Source organism: Stegodyphus dumicola, chromosome X2 (assembly GCF_044657685.1).
Source record: "Stegodyphus dumicola isolate Sdum_Otavi_A_Nest chromosome X2, ASM4465768v1".
Lineage (NCBI taxonomy): Eukaryota > Metazoa > Arthropoda > Arachnida > Araneae > Eresidae > Stegodyphus > Stegodyphus dumicola.
In genome coordinates, this window is record NC_140781.1 from 123,051,606 (window position 1) to 123,074,953 (window position 23,348).

A 23,348-nucleotide genomic window follows, 5' to 3' on the forward strand; every position below is an offset into this window, starting at 1 on the left:
ATGTGTGGAATAAGCAAGTCTTTATTTATGACTATTTACAGAGCTCGTCTAGTGCTTCATGTAGACATCTATTTTTAACATTTAAACCTGTTTTAAAAAATGGTGCTAGTTTCAGGCATGTTAAGCGGTATATAATTTTAAACCAATTTCAAAACGAGTTTTAAACTTTTTTCAGAGTTAAACTATATTTTTCTGCAATCTGTGAATAATGAAAAAAGAGTTTAAAAAGTAACATAAACCTTTTATAATTTCTGTAAACTGCAGTTAGTTCACTAATAGTTGAGGAGGTTAGATCTCTGAACGCTGATAGATCGATATGGGTTTGAATACATTGAGTGATCTACCTTTTGGGGAAGTCTTTTATTTCCTCATATGTGACATAAGCACAAGCCACTTCCCTTAATAGTTCATTCACGAATGCATCTTTCCTTTTCCATATGTGCTTTGTTGTGTTTAATTAAACAAAATGTAAATTATAACATTCTAATTAATTAAAAAAAGATAATCTACTGCAACAAAACCAAGTGAATCATATGTTTTCCTGGGTTTCATAGTGCATGTATCTATATATATGTTTATGTTGCACAAACTGTAGTCTGTTAAACAATAAGGCTCTTTTATTTCATTTTTATGTGTTCATGGGAATAGTACTTTGCCTCACCAGTGACTGAGTGGATAAGGCTACTAATCTTTCACATTCTTCAAATTGAGGTCAGATTGCAGTGAACTGGCTGGCTGCGTGGGAATTTTATGGTTTTCACCATGCGTAATGTAAATGAAATTTCGTTTCCCATTAAACACTTTCCTTCACTTGGCAAGTAGCCTTCATAATTCCCTTGTTTATATAATTCAACCATCTGATTGCTGAAAAAAGGTTAGTTTTCTGATTGTGTTGGTGTTTGATATGTCTTTCCCCTTTTTTAAAGTTGATTTAATTATTTTTAGCTCTGTTTTGAAACTAAAGATATGTAACTATTCTTTTTACTGGTAACATTTGGATGAATTGTATAATTTTTATTAGCCCTTCAATATTCAGTATAATAATTGTGGTACATTGTAAGTATTTTGATTACAACCAACATATTTTAAACTAAAGAAAAAGAGGAAAAATGTAATGCAGCTGCTAGTTATAAAATGACTGTACGCTACTTGCATGTTTTGTGTTCATATGGGTTAGATGTTAAAGTGTGCTGTGGTATATTGAACCAGTAGATGTTTTTCATTGGCTGTTCATTTTTTTAAAAATTTTAGTCACAATTTTTAAAATGCTGCCAGTATTTAAAATATGTATTGTTTATTACAAAGTAAGTACAGAATGGTGTAGTAATCATGTTTAAAAGTGAGTGAGTGTTTCAAATTGATTCAAATGCTGGAATGGGATACTTACACAAAGGGCTGCAGTACTTTTGTACCAACGTGTGGGTTATTATTCACTAAAATTCCCATTTTATCCCTCTTAAAAGGATATGAAATTAAAAATGATTTTTTAGTGCAATGGAAGTAAAATGTTTTTTCATTTTTAATCATTTTTCTGTTACAATAAGATAGAAATTTTCTTGCTTTCTATGTGTTTTTTTGTAAAGTAAAATGGATGCAATGCACCTCACTTTATAGGAAATGATGTTAATTTGTGCTTATTTGATTTCACAGGAAAATTAACTCTGCTATCAAATAAGCATTATTGAATTTAAATGTGTGTAATCATTATCAGTTATAATTTAAAGAATCTTTTGATTGTAATTAGGAATGTTTGAAGGAAAGTTAAAATATGCATTTCTTTCTAGCTTACATATCTTTGCGAAACATTTATAATTAATGAACCTAAGTTAGTTCTTACATTTGAGCATAAAATGTAGTGCAAGCTTCTGAGTATCGAGTTATCATTTTATGAGGCTTTGTGAGATAGTATAATTTTTAAAGATGATTATTACGTGTAAGCCATGGTGTGAAAGAAATGTCATTAAGATACATTATGAAAGTTAATTATAAAAGTATATTATGAAATAATTTTTTAATCATGTTTGATAGTTTAAATGTGTTGCTTTCATTTTACTTTTTGAGCCCACCAGCGGCCGAGCGGTAAAGTCGCTGAACACTGGTAGTTCGGTCCGTGGTTCGAATCCCGCGAACGGGCTGGCTGCATGGGTGTTTTTGTGGTTTTCCCCATGTGTAACGTGTATACAAGCCAGTTTCCCTTAGAAAGTCCTCCACGAAGGCATCCCTCCCCTTAGGCAGATAGCCCTAGTGTGCTTTGCCATAATTAAATATACCATACATACCATTTTACTTTTGAGTATTACTCATAATGAAAAATAGTTTCTGAATAATGCAAAAACATTCTTATGTACTTATTTTATTTATTTAAAATTTAATTTCAATATTTTGAGTTAGCTGATGTGTGTAATCTGAACTCGTTAACAATTTATTTTTAGTTTATATTAATAAATTGTATATGGTTGTGTGATTTGAAGATGCCATATTTACATGTTTTTAAAATATGAATAAAGCTTGCTGTGACTTCTTGTGAATTTAGCAACCTTTTTTCTTGTCATAATAATTTCAAAATAATTACTCTTGAGTAACCGGTAAAAATCAAATATTTTTAATGAAATGGTTCTTTACATTAACATAAATAATTGTTTACCATTTTACTGTTCATATTCATTTGGTTGACTATTTTTGACATTTTAAATGACACAGTGCAAGTTCAGGCAGTAATACTCAAAAATAATTTTATTTTGACCTTTTGGAGAGAGAGTACCTCTATTCAGCAGATTCATGTGGGGTACATTTGTTAGCATTTGGTTTTAAAAGCTGTCAAAACTCTTTGTTAATGGCTAAGAGTAAATTTGCAAATGCAGGAAACCCATAATTTAATCGCCAGATAACAAAATTAAATTAAAACATAATTTTATGAAATTACAGGAAATAATTCAAATTTATATAATCTTCAGTTCAAGCAGTTTCGTTCATTCTAACTTTGGGGAATTTCAACAGAGAACTTGTTTGTTTAGAGACAAAATAGCCTTTTGCACTGAAAATGCAATGTACATTCTCTTTGCATGGAAAACAAAATCTGTAAAAACAATTTAGAGGCGATTCTGACAGGAATTTAATAAACCTCCATCAATGGAACAATCAGTTAAAAGATGGTTAAAACTGGTTTCAAGAGACTGGACATTTTTTGCTTGGAGGAAGTATAGGTAGGCCATGTGTTCATGATGAAAATGTTTCTGCCATTTAAGACGTATTTGTATGCAATCCCAGTAAATCCATTCACCATGCTAGCCTGCAAATAGGAATTCTCATCTTAATTGTTCATAAAGTTGTCCATGAATGGCTGAAATTGACTGTGTATAAATTGCAGATCTGTTGTCATATCAAACCTAATGATAAGTTGTTCATAAGGATTTTTCTGTAGACATTCTTGACTGTGTAGTAGTGGTGATCAATTTCTTCATAAAAGCATATACGTTGATGAGGTAACATTTCATGTTTGTTAATCAACATAACTGCAGGAGTTAGGTGTTAGAAAACCTGCATTTTGTAATGAAAATGGAGCGAAGTATCCCTTAAGTTAATGTTGGATGCTCACCAACTCATAACAAAGTGATTTATCCCATCTTTTCATGGAGTCATTTATTAATTTGAATGATTACTTTGGCATGACGAGATTGTTTTCTCTACAGCAGTTAGAAAAATTTAGCCAAACATTTTCTCTCAACACAATAGGGCCCCCTGTCATATAGTTACACATGTACATGTTCCTTGATGAAACATTCCCAAATTGTTGCATTGGTAGAGGTGGATCAATTTCATAGTCACCCTATTCTCTGGACATCACACCACACAACTTCTTTTTCTGGGAATACCTGAAGAAGTGAGTTTATGCTGCAGAGATTCACATCATCGAACAGTTTAAAAATTGAATCAGCTACTGTGACTCAGCAAATACTCAATAATCTCTGGAGGGAAATCAAGAAGAGACTTTATATTCTCTGAGCAACTAATGATGCTCCTGTTGATGTGTATTAATATAAAATTCTTTGAAGCCGTAAATAAAATTCAGTCAGTCTTTTTCACTATCTCTGATTCTGTATTATTTAAAACATATCTCAATCTGGTGTATAAATTGTGGACATCATGTAGATATTATTCTAAAACCATCTATAAGTAGATTAAATACATAAGAAGATAGAATTTACTGATTATGACTATAAAAAGTTATGGCCTTTCAAACAGTTTAAGTTTGCAGATTATAATTAACAAACTTTTTCTTCATTTTTTACACCTAAAACGGGTGGACTATATAATAAGAAATCTATTAGCTGAACCTTTAAATTATTGATTAAGCGATGTCCCTACAAAAAACTATTAATATTTTGGAGTGTATTTCTTAAGATGGGGGTACGAAAAAACTTGCCGCATGATTATGATATATGTGCAATTTGCTGTTGTATCAAAAATAGAATTCAGTATGTATACTGAATGCATACAAGTGCTTAAATTTTCTTTATTAAAATCCTGTTATATAAAATTAGTTACAATTTTATAAAGTAATCAAAATCTTGTTACGAATTTTCTACTTCATTTTTATCCCTTGGCGTATCTCTTCTAGCCACTCTGTTTGAAAGTTTGCAAATAAGTTTTCTGCATATGAACTCGGTTGTTAATTTGTTGTGATGGATTTAATATGATGTAATGCATTCAGATTGGGTTTTTAAGCCCTACCTTGAAATTAATTTGTATTGGCCATAAGTAGGTAGCAGTACTTAACTGATCAGAAAGGAATTCTGCTTTTATTGGGGAACTGAAAATGAGGAAATCTGTTAAATATAAAAACCTAACTTTATTTTCTACTTTTTTTTTTTTTTTTTTCTTAAAGTCCAAAGGGGCCTTTGTCCCTCAAGGACTATTTTTGTTTTGTGATTTTCGTTGAATCACTATAAACGGCGAATCCCTTTTCAAACTGTTGCCACCAAATGTTAGAGTCCTGCATTATATTTGAAGAAATAAAATAATGAAAAATCTGCATAAGTGTATGTATATTTCTCGCAGTGTGATAAAACAACAGTACATAGAGCCATCGAATTTTGAATGACATAATTCTTCTACGAATATGGGCATGTGGAAGACCGAATTTGAAATTTGTTTTGTTATCGATTTCATATTTTGTAAAACTTTTAATGAATTTTTTAGTAGCAAACTCAATGATTTAAAAGCGAGCAATGGCAACACTCTACCGGGGGGACCTTTTTATCTCCAGCGTGCGGAACTGTGTATTCAAAATTCTAAAAATATGCTTATTTTAAAATTATTTTGCGACATTGCTATTAAACTGAATTTTATGGTTTAAGTGCAAAGAATATGGTATTTAATAAATAAAGGTAACACACAAAACGTTAAAAAAAAGCCCCTTTGGACGTAATTTAAAATCTGAAACCTTTCAGATTCTTTTTTTTAGTTTTATATTTTAAAAATTTTTTATTAAATGCTGTAATTATTTTTAGCATACTATAATTTTTTTTTTTTTTTTTTTTTTTTTTTTTAATTTGTGGGAAATCTATGTTAAGTCAATAATAGTTGCATGCTTCTGAATGGTTTTATTTGGTTAACTTTTTTATCTCTCATGTACTGTGTTTAAAAAGAAGACTCGATATTTTATTGGGACAACTGAAAATGAGCAAATATATCATATATAAAAATCCAAGTTTCTTTTTTTAATAACAAAATGTTTTAATAAGTGTTGTAATAATTTTTGGCATATTATATTCTGTTATTTTTTCTGTTTGCATAAAATCCATAAATCAATAATAGTTGCATGTTTCTGAATGGTTTCATTTGGTTAGCTTTCTTCTTATCTCTCCTGTACTCTGTTTAAAAAGAAAACTGATTGCATTTTACTTCCTTGTATGAGGCAAAGGAAGTATTGTAACTAAAAAAAAGTTTGGGTGTCGTATTTCAAAGGAAATATTAATTTCAACCGTTTCTGAATCTATTTGCCCCATTTTATTGCTTGATATCTATCTGTACATACAGAGATTCAGAAGTGATTTTTTGTGACATCTGTAGTGTATTATGTATATCGCATAACTCAAAAAGGATTACCTGTAAAACGTTGAAATTTTGTATATGAGACTGCTATAACATCTAGTTGTGCACCTCCCTTTTTATTGCAATCAGTAATACAAAATGTGTATGTATATATCCACCCACTTACCCAGCTTAAAGGTCATTACCCGGCCTTTATGTTCACAATTGTTCATAATCGTACACTTCAAGTTACAGAAATGCTATTTTTTTTAAATGATGAACATATTCATCTTTGAGCAATGTCAAATTAAAATAATAATAATAATTTTCGACAAATAATAAAATCTAACTTTTAATTTGGTCTCTTGGTTCTTATATTTGGGAAAGTTGGTTTTGGTTCTTATATTTTCTTTATTTGTTGTATGCTCGTTATGAAAAAATAAAATTATAAAAAGTTTGCCTCCCATAAGAAAAAAAATTGACCAGGATATTTAATTTCAAAATTTGGATTTTTTATGTCATTTTCAGCTTGTCTTGATGGATTGTTTAATTAACAAGGAAATAAGTTTAAACAAAATGCAGCAAAATTTGTGTATATATGAATAGGCCGTACTAGGAAGTCATATGTCCACATCAGATTTTTTTGCAATTGTGTTAAGCAGTAATATTGAAAAAAAATTTACAATGTTGATATTAAGAATAAACGGAGGTTTTAAAATACTCAAGAATTTTAATACCTTTGCAAGATCTTTCAGATGCTGCTTGAAACCATACTGCCAACTTGACTTATGATGGATGGCTTGAGTGGATAGCTTGCTGAATGTTGTTAATTCAATCTGGGGTAAAAAAGGCTGACTGTATGGAATTTTCACACTATTCCTTATATGTGAACATGAGGCAGTTTTCCTTAGAATGCCATCTGTAAATGCATTGGATCCTTAGTACATAATACTTGCATTTTTTTCCCCCTATAACCAGTTTAAATAACACCAGATTGCCAAATTTCAAAATTTTATCAAGAGCCCAACAGGATTTCTATAGTTGGTTCCCATACTCTTCCTCACTGCATGTGCCCAATTTGACATCATTTACGTGTGCAGGTTTGGTATTGGCCTTGTCAATTTACCAAATCCTAAGTCCTCTATGGCATTCTTAAATCTTTATTTTTGTATTCTGTTATTTTGCGATTTTTTTTTCTGATATTGAGAATTTTTTATTTTTCTTTCATTTAATCATTGCTGATGTGCAATTTCTTATGTTGAATAATTGTTTCTGGTCCTTTTCAGAAGTTTTTTATTTTGGTAAAAATTTTAAACAGGTTAACGCAATAAAAAAAGGTATGCTATTTTCCTATGAAATATTTGTAATTTTCATTACATGATTTAGTATTTTAGAGTAATTCTCTATTGGGCCCTTTGTACAACATTTCATGTCTGTTTGGCTTTTGTTTTTTAAAAGTGATATTACTTCAGATGATAATTACTTTGTATGTAGATGATGAACTTTTTTAAGAAAGCCATAGATAAAATACATATTTAGAAACTGTAACGGTCTTTCATGAAATTCTGTATTTCATCACCCACTTCCAAAAACGCTTCTGGGTAATTATTCATTTAGTTTGTCTTATTCACTATTGTGGTTCAGATTTTTTTTTTTTTTTTTTTTTTTTTTTTTAAGGTTCATTTAATAGATATTGGTCATATACTGTAAATGTAAAATTAATAGCAAGTCAGCCAGCATTTAAAATATATAGATCTTTATATAGATATTAAATATCTGGCAGAAATGGCAGATACTTAATTTTCCAGCATTTTAGGCAAGCATAATTTTTAGCAATCTTAATATTTCAAGAGTTTTTTTTTTTTTTTTTCCATCTTCATAAGTAAACATAACATTTGAATAAAGAGAAGACTGAAAATTGTTGAAAGTTAATTATTGATTTTACAAATAAAATAAAATATCATAAAACTATCCAAATATGTTGAAAATTAACATTGTAAAGAAGCTGAAATCACAAAAGTTTGAATGTAACCATTCGTATGGAGATTTATTTTTTAGTTAATTTTTTATCGAAAGTCTTTAATATTGTTTGGGGGGAAGAAATCATGCTTTAAAATATATTTTTAAAGGAATAAAATTCTGATTACTTCGGAAGTAAATTTTTAGTAATTGTGAATGACATGAATTGCATTTAAATTTTACTTCAGTAGCTGTATAAGAAGTACCAACAGCTATTTGATAAGAGAATCTGATCATACTTTACTGTGAAGTGTAAAATTATTCATGAGTATATTTTATGTAGAGTTAATAGCTGATAGCCTGAAGCAGTGGTTTTCATCTAGCATTCTTCAAGCCACATATAGTCCATAGCATGATTACAAATTTTAGAATTCAGAGGGTTGCCCAATTGCTGTCTCTGACATCTTCCTTATCCTGCTGGGTCTGTAGCAGAACAGTTAAGCCCCATACACAAAAGTAGATTTACTAAGTCTTTAAACTAAATCTTTTAAACTGTACATTCAGATTTCAAAGTAACATTTATAGTTTGTCAAACTGAGGGTAGGTTTTCCTACATTTTTTCTACCTTTAGGAAATTTTATTCATTATTTTCATTGCTGCACTTTGCACTAAATATAATATTTCAAATGCTAGAGAAAGAAAAAGCACCTGTAGAAATAAGAATGTGATAAACTGATGGCCTCAAATCCTTTAAAAAATTGTAAATTTTTTGGGAGTGTATATTGTGCACAATTTCAGGAAAGAAATCATTCATAAATTCTTCATTTGTAAATGCCAGGTAAATACTTTGAAAGTCATATTTCATACAATGCATAAGAAAAATTACAAATATTTAATGAAATATACAGTTAAGAAACACAAATAGTTTAAAGGAAATTGCACAATGAAATCTCTAATTGCTGCACCCACCATTGAAATTTAAGAACTGAACCAAATGTATAATAGACCTTTATGTTATGCAGTTTTAGTCATAGTACTTTTTGTAAAAGTATTCAAAATTTACAATTGTTTAGCATTAATGCTTGCTTCTGCTGTGTATGTTGGTGTACTAGTTGCAGTGTATTCAGAATAGATTTTCTGTTGTAGAGAAAAGGTAGTGTATTAAGTATTATTAGTTAGGCGAATCACTTGAAACAATTAACATTATGTTATATATTATTTCAAAAAGAAAGAAAACAAGTTATATGAAATTTTTTTAATACCTATTTGAATAATTGAATAAATTGGTTCATTTAAAGAGAAAAAAATATTTTAAACTTTTAAATACTTAAAAATAATCCTAATTGTTATTTAAATTGTTTGTAAGCTTTTAAAGTGATCCTACTTCTTTGATTCTAAGAGTTGCAATTGTAAAATGCAGACTATACTATCAGTAGGAAGGGGAAATAAGTGATTCTAATAAAATTAAATTAAATGAAACATTAAAATATATTAATTTTAACTGAATTTTATTAATTTAACAGACTTGCATGCAACAGTAGTGGCTTTATTGGGCACTTCCCTTTCTAAACTAGTATCACAATATGATTCATTAGGGATACTGAACTGCATTTTAGTTTATGAGTATACTTCAGATTCTTTTGAGCATATTTTTTTACCCCTTAGTAGTTTTAAGCAATAGACAGCAGTTAGCAATATAAGATTTTTTAGCATGTAAAATCAAGCCATGGTTGCATGCAGGGCCTGATCACTGCATTAAGGCTCAGGTTTCAGGAATCTCCAAAATCTTTTTCCATTATAGAGGAAAAAAGGAAAGCTGGCCGTTGAGCACTTGAAAAGGCACTGCGTTTGGCTCTAGACAGTTTTAATCTAGCCCATGCGTATGTGCAAAGTGTTATGAAATTTAGAAGAATAAAGCAGCCATTCAAAGATAAATGCTATTTTAGAAATGTTTATAAGAGAAAAATACAGATCTTAGAACTGAAGCATACAGTATTTTATTTTTAAAGTACTGAAATATATGCATGTGTACATAAAAATTCAGTTATTTGCAGCTAGTATTCACAATGATGTATATTCAGTTTCAGTATTTATTTTAAAGTGTTATGTTGTGCTTTAGTTTAGGTTTAGTTTATTTTTGCTAGTGTTGTTATTTTGGTAATTTTTTCCCTTTGCATAAAATACATTGATGCAAAGAATATGTTTATAAATACATATTTTTTTTGGTGGGGGGGGGGCTGAAATAACTGCTAGAGCAGCAGACTTGTTAAATTTTTTTAATCATGCTACTGGCAATATTTATCTTTTATGCAGCATATTTCTAACTAAAGTTGTAAAAATAATTTAAGAAAACTCATAAACTTCCAAAGGCATGGTAAAGAATGTCAGTTCTTCAGCATAGAAATCAATAGGGAAGGGAATTAAGGGTAGTTTGCTGCTAAATGCAGCATAGAACCATCTTCAGTGCCACCTTTTTTTTTACCAGTTTCAACTGAATGGCATATGAAGAGCTATGCATGTGAACAATGCTTTTTCTCTTTTTTAATTCTATTACCAAAGTGATCTTTGAGCTTCCTGTATGGGAAAAATTTTTTGCATTATTACATTTTTAATGAATTCTTTGGAAAGCCAACTTACAGATGGTGTGATTACTTGTTGTACACAGATTCATTCACAAAGGCATTCTTTCCATGGCAGATAGCTCTTGTATGCTTTGCTTTAATTACAATCAACCAATCAAACTTATGCTTATGTTCTATAGATTTTAGTGCTGGCAATTCAGATGCATAGACTTAAGTGAGCTTGATGGAACTTTTAAGTCTGATATGATGTCAACATAAAACATGCCAGTGAAGGTGTTAAGGATGTTGACACAATAAAGATTAAATCTTAATTTTTCTGTTTTTTTAGCAGATACAGTTTATGTACTTCATAAAGGTTTTGGAAAAATTTTCCTGAAATAAAATGAAAACATAACCCTCTAAATATCATGACTGCTTTCATTAGTCATAACATTTGTTACTGCTTTTTCCTTTGTTGTTTAAAATGTTTTGCTTTCTTTGTTACCTAGAAATCATTTAAATTAATTTTGCAATATAGGGGCAAAGTAAAAGTCAAACACTATGGAAATACTACAACACTTCATCTGCAAAACTGCAGTGCCAAAAGTTAGACAGCCCTTGGTGTACATGACAAATTGTTCCCTTTACACAGAATTATTATTGTTTTTCTTATCTGCAAATGGCAGAAGTCATATTACACAGAATTATTATTGCTTTTCTTATCTGCAAATGGCAGAAGATCTATCTAATAAAATAATATTTTGTTTTAATCTTAAGGTTAAAAGTAAAATCGAGAGTTCCTTTCATTATATGGGTATTCATTCTACTGGAAACTATACTTTCATCATGCATTATGTTGAAGTTTCAGTATGATTAGCATGGTAAAATTATTATGCTTTTAAAAGTTTACAAGGTAGACTTTTTTAAAAAAAAACTTCATGGAGAATAATAAACTATAGGAAAATAACATGCTGCCTTGTATAGTGCTGCCTACTGCTCAATTGAAAATGATTAAATAGTTCATGGTTAAATAAACTCATGTGTTCAGTTTGACTTGATCACTGTGTGACAGTGAAGAAAAAGTGAAGTGGCCATTATTTGAAGTTTGATACTTATCGCTTTGAAAGTTATTACCTTTTCGTAATACATTTAATGATGTAGATTACAAATGTGAATCTTTCTAGCACCGTAAAGGCTTGTCAGTATTACTAAGGTCCTGTGACAATTCCGTATATAAAGTTTTTATTGCAAGGGAGCTGAAGGTTTTTGGTATTCAAAAAAGGTGGCAACAGATTTAGTTTTCTTAAATATTGATCCTAGGCATACACTTCAATTACAAATTTCCTCAAAATAAGCTAGAGAATTTTATGGAAGGTGTTTTAGCACTTTAAGTAACAGGCTTCCATTAAATAAAAAATGAAACTCTTTTACTTGATCCCTACAGAATCAATATTCAAATTATAGTATTTAGAAGAATATTCAAATTTTTGAAGTCTTAAGGTTATAAGTATCCTTACCCTGGAAAGTTCTATGCTTTAACAAGGCTAGATTTGTGGAAGTGTTTTGAGATGAATAATACTACTTAGATCATTTTCAATGCCTTTTATTGGTTAAAAATTCACATTTCTAAACTGCATTTAGGGAGCTAGTACAAAATTTGCTTACTTTCATTATTAATTCCATATTCGCTCAGCACTCGTAATTTAAATGTGTAAATCATAAAACTGTTCACTGAGCATATCTCTGTGAATTTCTACGTTAAGGTGAAGAACTTAAAAAAATATTAAAAATTTTTACACATATTTAATAATGTTAAAATACTATTATATTAGAACTTTTGCACAAGTTTGCATACATGGAAGTTAAACCTCAGTAGTCTTCTTATTTTAGGCATAATGAATTATTTAAATTGCAGTTGTTGAAGTCAAGCTGTCTTTGGTAATTGTAAGAGAATTGAGTATAGTAACATAATTTCCAACATGTGAATTCAATATTAAAATTCTTTACCTTATTTATACATGAATATTTTATTTGGAATTTTTCCTCTACAAATGCTATGCAGAAGTTGGTTTTATACATATGCTGTCACTTGTGATGTGTAGAACTTCTAAAAAATTATGTACTTTATTTTAAGAACCATTATAATTGGAAGTACATGTTTATGATTAGTTTTTAAGTCAACTTTTTCAAACAAATTGTAAAGAACCTGTGAAATATGTCAAGTTATCATATTTACTGTCTGATGGGCCATAATTATGTATAGAGCAAAATTAATATTCAAAATTATATGAACCATTAAAATTTGTATTTTGGAGCTAATAAATTATGAAGTTACCTCCTAGGTCAGCAATTGCTAATACTTTTTTCTGTGCTGCACATACCTAGAAATTTTTTTATTAGTGTTTGCAGTTTTATATTAATGTTTGCAGTTTACAGTTTAATATGAAGTACACTCTTGTCAAAAATTATCTTCATGCTTTTGGATTTTGAATGAAAGCCAATTAATTTATTTGGTGAGATATATGTAGCATTAGCAGGTGAATGTGAACTGAAAAATTTAATGTCGTGCTTGATAAGAACATGTGACACAAATAATATGTGGAAAAGAAATTGATAACAAATCGAGACATTTAATATTAATATTGTGTTTTCCTTTAACATATCCCATATATGAGAACGTCTTTTCATGCCTTCATTGTTAAAGTGGTTAATTAAGAGTTTGGGAGAGTAATTTTTCATTTTCCACCCATATTGTTTTTTAGGTCAGTGAGATCTCTAGGAAAATTTTGTTATGCAGTAATTCTTCCTAGGGGGTGTCCTATAAGTTTTTGGTAGGATCTGGGTTAAGAGATTTGTATTTAGTGTTTATTCATTTAGTGCCTTTAAATTCAGCAAAACTTTCAGTCTGGTTTCCTCATTGTAAGTGTGCATTTTTGTTCATAAAATGAAAGATTATGCATCTGCAAGAAAACCATATGTAGAGTTGTAAAAGCATCTCATTAGTCATAGCAAATATATACCTTCTGTTGAACATATAGCATTCACCTGTTTTCCTGTCAATGCTAAAGTCAGTAAAATACAAATTTGGTTTTCTAATTAATTCTTGTGTGTACTGCTTGCCATGATGTGAAAGCTTCAGTGGTGGCTGCAATTTTTAAACTCTGCTGCCTTAGCAGTCAAGTTCCTTGTCTGATAGGTAGTTATGGACAGAAATGGATTTTTTTTCTGCAATTTTGTACTAGCTTCTTAGCAGCCATTTCAGAATCCTTAAATTGTTACTAGAGATCCTAGATCATTCGGTCAACTTGTTACGTCTCTAATTTTAACTGTGCTTCAAAGGAGAACAACTTTTCACCTGGAAGATTTTTTAGATGATACTTCATCATAATCAAAAACTATGTTTATTTGATAAATAATGAAATCACCCTTGAACTGCATATTTTATTTTGTGCAAAGTGTCTGCAGTGGCTTTGGAAGATAACATGCCATTAATTGCATTTCAGAAGCAGATAAATCAAATAGGATTAAATAATGCTTATTGGGTGTACTTTTTATCATTCCATGGAAAGATAATTTAAATTGATTAGTTATGGTCATTATTTTTATGTATGTAAAAATAATTTTGGATTGTAAGGTTACAGACCACATTTTATTAATATTTTCAAAGTTCCATCTTATATTCCAAGCCAATATCTCGTTCCGAGATATGTAAGACCTGGGAAGAAGTTTTCTCATGGATTTTTCAAGTGCTTTGTCCTTGTAATGGTAAAAATTCTGGTTGTCAGTCAATCTAGTAGGTCTGATCTATTGATATTTCTGTTGCTATGATTTAGTGTGACTTTCTGCATATAATCTGCCTGTTGCAATTAAATAGAAAAATCCAGTCTTAAGTTTTGAAAAGTGAAAATTATGTGGCAAGTTAGCAATAGAAAACAGCTGTATTTACCTGTTTAAAATACTTTGTTAAGGGCATCTTTAGAAAAACAGGTTAAACAGTTAGCAGCTAGCCAGACAAATATTTTGAATAGCTGAGGTGAAATGCCTTTCGAAAAGTAATCTTTTGAGTTATTTATCATCTGGGCTACAGATAAAATAAAGTATAAAATATGTTGCGTAGTAGCACAAATTTCTTCTGTTGTTTTCGGAACCATGCTAAATCCAGCTGTGTGGCAATGTAATCACTTCATTACATTGCTGAATGACTATCAATATCTTTACAGAAGAAGGTCAATAAACATGTATTAAGTGTGGCTAATTATTGTAGATGGGAAAGTGAAATCCTTTTAACAATGGCTGATGGTGTAAAAGGTACTAGCCAAGCTTGAATTACAAAACTGGATTCATAACACTATTCCTGATGACCATCCAGAAGAATTGCAAAATGTATATAAGACAGTTTTCATTTTTGATTCTAGTCAGCCTGAAGATTTGAAGAAAAAAGAAATGAGAGTTATCTGTTCATGTAATTTTGAAGTCATACTGTGTTCCATTATATTCATCAAAACCAAGTATTTGGGGGTCCCAAAAAATTGTGCTTTTTAACTGATTGGAGTATAAAACATTGAAGTCTCATGGGAGTAGATTTATTAAATAACTGCATGACAGATTCCCAGCGCAAATTTCATTTTGAGTAGTGTTCCATTCTGTGCCTAAAACCTGAGTATGATCCTTATTTTCAATACCTTTTTGAGTCCACAGGTCCTTGAAGGCAGAACAGTTTGAAAGCCCTCGCACATTTTGATGTTTTATGGAAGCAGCAAGAACGATCAGCTATCTGTATAAGGTAAGAATTTCTTCTAAGGAGTCTGTACTACCTCTAAAGTTATCCATAAAGAAGCATTTGTCTAGATGGGAAACTTTTAAGGCACACGGTCTGTGAAATATATTGTAAGTGATTAATTCAAGAATGAAGAAAGAAAGTACAATAAACTCAAACAGTATGCATGCTGAGTAATGTCTATATCATCTGTGAGTAGATTCCCATTGAAACTATTTTGTCTGAAATTAGATTAGTTTTATGTCTCTGTTTTGCAGACTGAAGCTTAATTGGTTCCTTCGTTGATATCTGTTTTGGCTAGATTGAGTTGTCTAGTGCATAACAGCTGTTGCCACAATCCTGGGTAACTTCCTTCTATCTTCTGATATCTTGCTGAATGGAAGGTAAACCAGTTATATAAGGAAGAAGCATAAAAAATTAAATACAGCTTTGTTTTTCTATGGACATAATAAAACACTGATTTGGGAGGGAGCTGTCTTTTGTTTACCAGCATAGTCACTCACGTCATCAAAATAATTTATGCATATTGCAGAAAATGTTAAGACTTAAATTATGCAAATTTATTTAGACCTAGTGGATGTTGAAGAGAAGAAGCTGGTGAAGAGTGATTAAATTCATATATATCGAATAAAATTTTTAATTCTTTTTATTATAGCTTACATTGCTAGATGCCCACCAGCGGCCAAGCGGTAAAGTCGCTGAACGCTGGTAGTTCAGTCCGAGGTTCGAATCCAGCGAACGGGCTGGCTGCATGGGCGTTTTCGTGGTTTTCCCCACGTGTAATGTGTATACGAGCCAGTTCCCCTTAGAAAGTCCTCCACGAAGGCATCCCTCCCCTTAGGCAGATAGCCCTCGAGGCTTTGCCATAATCTCACACACACACACACATACATTGCTAGATTCATACATTGATATAATTAGAAGTAATATTTCCTAACAAAAATGAATGTAAACAACTATTTGTTATCTAAAGCGAGCTTATGATATTGCTTCCAGTGCAATATTGTTATGCTCTTTTTTTATGTACCTTAAGAACCATGAAATTTTCTATTAGTCCAGCAAGTGTGTTTGCTTATGAATGTGGCATATGTCTATTAATCTGAAATCCCCAAAACAGTAAATCTTTTTTAATATTTGGAATAAGATTAAAGTAGACGTGATTTATAGGTAATTTAGACTAATTAGGTTGCCACCACTACCTGAAAAACCAGGAAAAGTCAGGGAATTTAAATATTTTAGTTAAAATCTGGAAAATTTCATGTGGTGATCCCCGAAAAAGCTATTTTTAACGCCAACGTTGGATGTGATCACTTTCTTGGCGAATTACGTATTGCGTGAGCATTGTATGGGTAGCTGGCATAGGCGCAATTTTCGCAGCTCCACTCAGATTGTCTGTTAGAATGGCAAAGCAAGTTTTCAGCAACTTTGGTTTCCAGTAACCTCTAGAATTGAGAGATTCACATTGTTGAATGAAAGAAAATACCTTCCCATTCTCTTATAAAACAAAATCAGTTTAATCCTAGTATACGGTACACACAGGATTTAGTGACATTATAATGAGCAATAAATGGGCCATTTTGGTGTTGCAGACAATTTTCAGAATTGTGGCTATGCCATACCATATATTAGGATTTCACCAAAAAAAAATTTTTTTCTTTTTAATAAAAGCCTTATTTGTCATTTTGCAGTAAAATAAAAAATAGTAATCAGTCATCTGGGCTAAGCAATTTAATATAGTTATATTTGCCAAATATTGTTAATTATTGTAATTCAGTTTTTAATGAAGGAATTAACTTTATTTTAATGTAATTTGTATGATTTAAAGTGGCTTCTTCCTTTTAAATTTGTTTATTATTAGGTAATAATTATAATACTTTCAAATTTCAGGCAATTTTTTCTGAAACACTATTGAAACTAATTCTAATAGTATCATGACATACCATCACAAAATGTAATGCACATATTTTTTGCTGCTACGTAAATATAAAATGCCTGAATTTATTTAAAAATATCAGTAAATGGATTTCTTTCTTTCATTTAGCTGCAAAATGTCTGCAAAAAAGGCATCTTTTAATTGGGCAGATTCTAATCTCAATCTTCAGTGGAGAAAAGAACTCCTATTGTAGTTATAATAGTAATGCTTTGGGGATAAGTCATATGTATTTGCCAAATTTTTGTCATTTCAAGTGGTACCATAATTAATTTACTTCTCGACGCAGCCAGCGTGTGCTACACAGATAGACTGAATTTTCTGAAAATACACCTACAAGAGTCTGGAATTTCATTCTCCTGTTGAGTGGCAACCCTGTTAATAATTTGAATATTTTCACCTTACACAGATGGATGCAATATGAATATATCAGAAACATATGCCTCATATAGGTATAGTACGTCTTTTTTCAAATATTAGTTGAATGTGTTCTCAACTAAAGCACGTAAGAGAATTGTCTTTAAATTCCTTACATCTTCTTTTCATTTAAAAGGCTGTTGGGGGGGCAATTTAGCAAAATTAGTTAGTGATGAGTTGTTTACCTAATTCAAGTTTTTTTTTCTCCTCCTAGAAATCTTAAAAAATCAATTTTGTCTCTGTAATTTGTGCTGTCAGCCATGTATCACAAGGGCATATGTGAGAAATGTCTAAATTTCTTACATTCTCTCTCATGTGAAAAGCAGCTGGCAGAGAGGTGTGATATCCATTCAACTCAAATGTGCGAAAAATTTTCATGCGCTATATTTAGACACCACTATAGATGGTAAAGGTATTCTAAAACAAGAAATATAGAAAAATGAACTGTTGGCTATGGTAGTTGGACCTAAATCTTCTAATTGCTAATTAGAGATCCTCTTTAATTCCATACATATGCAGGTAACAGAGGTAAGTAAAGTAAGTCATATTTGTGCAACCATATTTTAGCCAGGTAATAGATAATCATTTCTCAAGTTATGGCACATATCATCACCCATGTAAAAAGCAATAGATAAATTGCTGAAGTAAGTATGACTTGTTAAATGATATGATAATTTATTTCAATTGTCATGTTCTGTACTGCATATTAAAACAGATCTGAGTAACTTAACTATTACTCAACATGTTCTTGGGTTGGCACATTCTTTTCAACAGGGTTCGTACGGTCCTTAAGAATCCTTAAAAGTCCTTAAGTTTTTTGGAATCGATTTGTGGTCCCCAAAACTCCTTAATTTGGCCAAAATGGGCAAAAGGTCCTTAATTTTAATCATCAGAAATGTCTGTTTTTACAACTGCCATTTTGAGTGGGAATTATCATTTTGGAGGAATATATTTGGCGATTCACTGATATATATGGTTATCCATATACTGATATATATGGAATGGGTTCATAGGTTATAATTTGTTCCTATTTTTAATATAAATGGTGGGGTACTGGAGTTTCTAAGCAAGAAGTGAAACATAGCATTTCGGAATTCATTTTTTCTAAGAAGAGCTTTTAAACAATCAACATTTTGGTGATTTTAAGATCAGTTTCTATAAAAAGTTTTTAATTCCTACATCTTGGAATTTTTCGATAATTGTTTTTAAAACATTGTAACGTTGATAAATTTCACTAAAATAATAGTAATATATTGAAATTATACTTAAAAATAACATTAAAATAAAACATTTGTATTTTTCGCTGTCATATTATAAAGTTTCATTTTGGCAACTTATAATACAGTATTTTGAGTCTAAAAAATAAACAAGGTATAATGTATAGAAAATGTGTGTATAAAGCACAATTTACAAAACAGTTCTTAGCAAAAGCAAAATTAGCTATATAGTTAAATTAAAAATGTCTTAGTTAAAATTTTTTTTCATAGTAAGAGTTTTCCCCCATGTAATTGCATCAGAATATGCATCAGTTTTCTCTATAAAATTATTTTTACACTTTTTCTCTCCATTTTTTTTTTTTTTTTTTCTCCAAAATATTTCTGGCTTTTTGCTATTACAGAATTGGTAGGGATAATTTTTCTTTAGAATTTTAGACATTGGAGTTTCGAAAGTTTAAAAGAATTTGAAGGCAAGATTTATAGACTCACAATTCTAAAAGATTCTAGAGATATGTGACAAAATAAAAATGTCTCCATATTATTAACACATAATGGATGTATTTTACACAAAGTTTGTGATGAATTTCTTACTTTTTGGAAAACGTCTGGAAGAACAATGAAAACATAATATTTGAATGTTTTACTTCTGATACTAGAATCTTTTTCTTAACATGCTTATCTTCCTTTTATTTTCTCTACTTTTCACTAGACACAAGTATGGAAAAGATCAAAAATGCTTATAATCTTATCACATGAGCAGGCGTTATAGAAAGAAATTTTTTTTATTAATAAAAGAAATTGAAAACTTAGGCATTTAAAAGATTCATCTAATATGTCTTAATGCATCATACACCGAGCTGGCACTAGGCATTTTCCTTCCTGATGCAATCTCTGTGCAATCTTTCTGCTGCCTAGTGCTTTTCTAAATTCTGCTTCCAATGTCTGCTCTAAATTCTAAAAGTTTTGCCATTTCTAGATTTTGTTGCTCGGTGTGTCACTGAATTCTAAAAATTCTGCCACACCAGCTCTGTAACCGACCCTTACCATATATATTTCATATTTCTTCTGAATGTTCATATTAACTAAAGTAATAAAATTAGCTGCTTTTTCTATACATTCTAAATGTACTTTTTTTTAAATTTTATTTTGGAATAACAAAAATTTTTAATTAAATGCAAAAATTCTAAAATGAAAAGGAAACCTGTTGAAAAAAATAACTAAATACATGAAGAAAATTATTCTTCAAAGATATGTACAGTTATGTAAATTACCCAGTTGTTCATGATTTCAGCCTTCACTAGAATTTCCTGTTTTTATTTCCTCATATGATAGAGTTACTGAGCCAGCTTAAATTAAAATTAAATTGTATAATCTTTGAGCACTAAAAGTTTGAATTTTACTGTTCTTGTTTGGTAACATCACCATGAGCTGTAATTGATTGTGTTAGCATCAGAACATGCCTTTATGTTCTAAGTTCTTTTTAAATAAGAGGCTTCTTTAAGCCTTTATCTGATATTATAGTTACTTTCAGACATAGCAGTAATTTGCTTCACATCTGTCGGGGGGAGGCGTTGGAACTATTTAACTTTTACCAGATCAAGTAAACCCTCATAGGTATATTGTGGAGAGGTTGACAAGTTAGCAGATAAAGCATGCAGAAGCTAGTCAGAGCATTGGTTTGCATATTGAGACTTCTGATTGTTAGAAAAGATGCTTAAACAGAAGGAAAGTTATGTAAATTACCCAGTTGTTCATGATTTCAGCCTTCACTAGAATTTCCTGTTTTTATTTCCTCATATGATAGAGTTACTGAGCCAGCTTAAATTAAAATTAAATTGTATAATCTTTGAGCACTAAAAGTTTGAATTTTACTGTTCTTGTTTGGTAACATCACCATGAGCTGTAATTGATTGTGTTAGCATCAGAACATGCCTTTATGTTCTAAGTTCTTTTTAAATAAGAGGCTTCTTTAAGCCTTTATCTGATATTATAGTTACTTTCAGACATAGCAGTAATTTGCTTCACATCTGTCGGGGGGAGGCGTTGGAACTATTTAACTTTTACCAGATCAAGTAAACCCTCATAGGTATATTGTGGAGAGGTTGACAAGTTAGCAGATAAAGCATGCAGAAGCTAGTCAGAGCATTGGTTTGCATATTGAGACTTCTGATTGTTAGAAAAGATGCTTAAACAGAAGGAAATCGATAAAAATTTGCCAAAATGTCTGGGAAGACTTCAAATTAAAATGACTCGTAAATATTTTGTTGAGTGTTGTTGTTACAAGACATAAATGTTTTGTAACAACAACACTTTCAAAGCTTGTCAATTGTGCCTACAACAGGCCTTTCAGGTTTGTTCTAATCAGCAGGTCTCTCTCTAGACAAGTAACAGCAGTGACAACATTCAGTCTTTTGTTATAATCTTACTTCTCATTTTAACCTATGACGCTTGACATAAAATCTGCCTGCTATTTACTAAACCTCTAGACTAAACAAGTATGTGACAAAATGTAAAATATAAATGTCACTTATCTTTCAAATATGTCCAACCATTATAAGTGTAAAATATTTAATGCTACTACTAAATTGCATAAAGTTTATTTTATTCTCAAACTTTAATTAATTTCAAACTTTCAGTGTTAATTCATGTTTAATAATAATGTTTCATACTTAGGGATCTATTTTATTTTTAGAATGGTATTACAAAAGTCAAATTCAGTCATAGGTAATATTTTTAATTGAATTTATTCAGTTCTCATTTGCTCATAGGTCCTTAATTTTTTTCATTAATGGTCCTTAAAAGTCCTTAATTTCCGTGTGCAGAAATGTGTACGAACCCTGGTTCAAGAGTGTGTCTCTACATCCAGCTAAAGCAACCAATCTTGTCTAGGCCATTTATCTATCCTATCCTGAAGTCTGTTATCTAAATGTATTTGCTAGGAAGGTAAATTTGCATTATAGAGTTGAGCTTTGCAAGCAAGATTAATTTAAACTTGATTTGTAGAAGTGACTTTTCAGTGATCATTGTGCATGAAACTACAAATGAGCTCCTTGGAAATTTACAGTGTAGTGCATAGAACATTCTACGACATGCTAGGTCACGGATTTGAGTGTGAGCCACAACTTTAATCCTCTGAGGTTACAGGCACTGGCATAGTATTTTATTATGACAGTTGTGGCTATGGGAGCACAATATTATGGACTGGTTTCCTGCAGCCAGAAAGGGCAGTCTGTGGCTTAGATCATCTGAGTAGGCTAGTGCAGTGGCCAGAAACTATGCCAGTCTATAGTTTGCCTCCTTGGTGGTATCCGAGACCCAAGGTAAGGATGGTTGGCCATTGCCCTGGTTCAACCTTGGGGCTTTAAAGAGAGGTATTCTTAAAAGTCTGTGTTGCGGAATCGGGGCCCACATAGTGTAGCAAGTGATTTTATATTATCCTTCTTTTAAGGCTTTTTCTATGGACATTGACTGCCCTCCCCACCTGATGTAGAGGTTGTTCATTCGGGTGCTGCCTTTAGTTGCAGGAAATGCTAAACATAATTTGATTGATTACTTTACATCAACAACAAAAAATGGGGAATTGCTACACAACTTTATCTAAACTTAAGAATGTTGCACAGAATTGCAGTCAAATTTCTATAAACACACACTTCATTTCAGCGACTGGTTTCTGAATCCTTGGGCGTCAGAGAAGAAGATCAATACATTCCAGTTTTACAGACACTCCATGATAACTTGATTTGATTTTCTTCAATTTTATATTATCCCTCTTTTTAGGCTTTTTCTATGGATATTGACTGGCCCTCCCACCTAATGCAGAGGTTTTTCATTCGGGTGTTGCCTTTAGTTGCAGGAAATGTTAAACATAATTTGATTGATTACTTTACAACAGCAGCAAAGAATGGGGAATCACTACACAACTTTACTTATTTTTATACTTTACCATGTCTTTCATTAATGCAAATTCGAACATTTCCAACAAGAAGTTCTTATGGGGTGTAATTTCAGTTTTACTAAGACTATGTGTTAAAATATACATTTAATCTTTTGGAGGGAATCCTTTTCAAGTTAAAAAGTACTATTTAAAGCATAATCCACAAGTAAATTATTTTTGAGATTTTGTAAAGTGTTATTTAATAAAAGAGTGGTTTGAATGCAGATATGTAAGTGGTTTGAATGCAGATATGTAAGATATGTAAGTGTCACATGTAGCTACTATGGGCACTAACAATTGTTACACTGTTAGACATATAGCGGAATAAACTTGGAGGTATTGAAGTTTGTGATGTTTTATTTAGTTTGACTAACAGTTAATTTTCAGTTGAAGCAATTTTCCTTCCAGTCTCATTTTCCTTCCAGTCTCATTTTCCTGCCAGAATACTTATCTTATAGCACACATGTATTTAAATTAAGGTACAAAGAAGTGCTGTTTAAGTGAAGCTTTTGGAAGGTCA

At 30.8% G+C, this 23,348-nt stretch overlaps 1 protein-coding gene across 9 annotated transcripts in view; it reads left to right on the forward strand.

Moving 5' to 3' along the window:
* The window catches only part of ps (RNA-binding protein Nova-1-like protein passilla), a 140,491-nt gene that overhangs the window by 76,424 nt on the left and 40,719 nt on the right, over positions 1-23,348 (forward strand). The window contains exon 2 of one of the 9 annotated variants that reach the window (XM_035354128.2): positions 649-874. The exons of 7 other annotated variants lie outside the window; for them this stretch is intronic. The gene's annotated coding sequence lies outside the window, so the exon portion shown is untranslated. Of the gene's footprint in view, positions 1-648; positions 875-15,251; positions 15,337-23,348 lie in introns of those variants that run through there. One more of the 9 variants, XM_035354129.2, reaches the window with a different exon arrangement.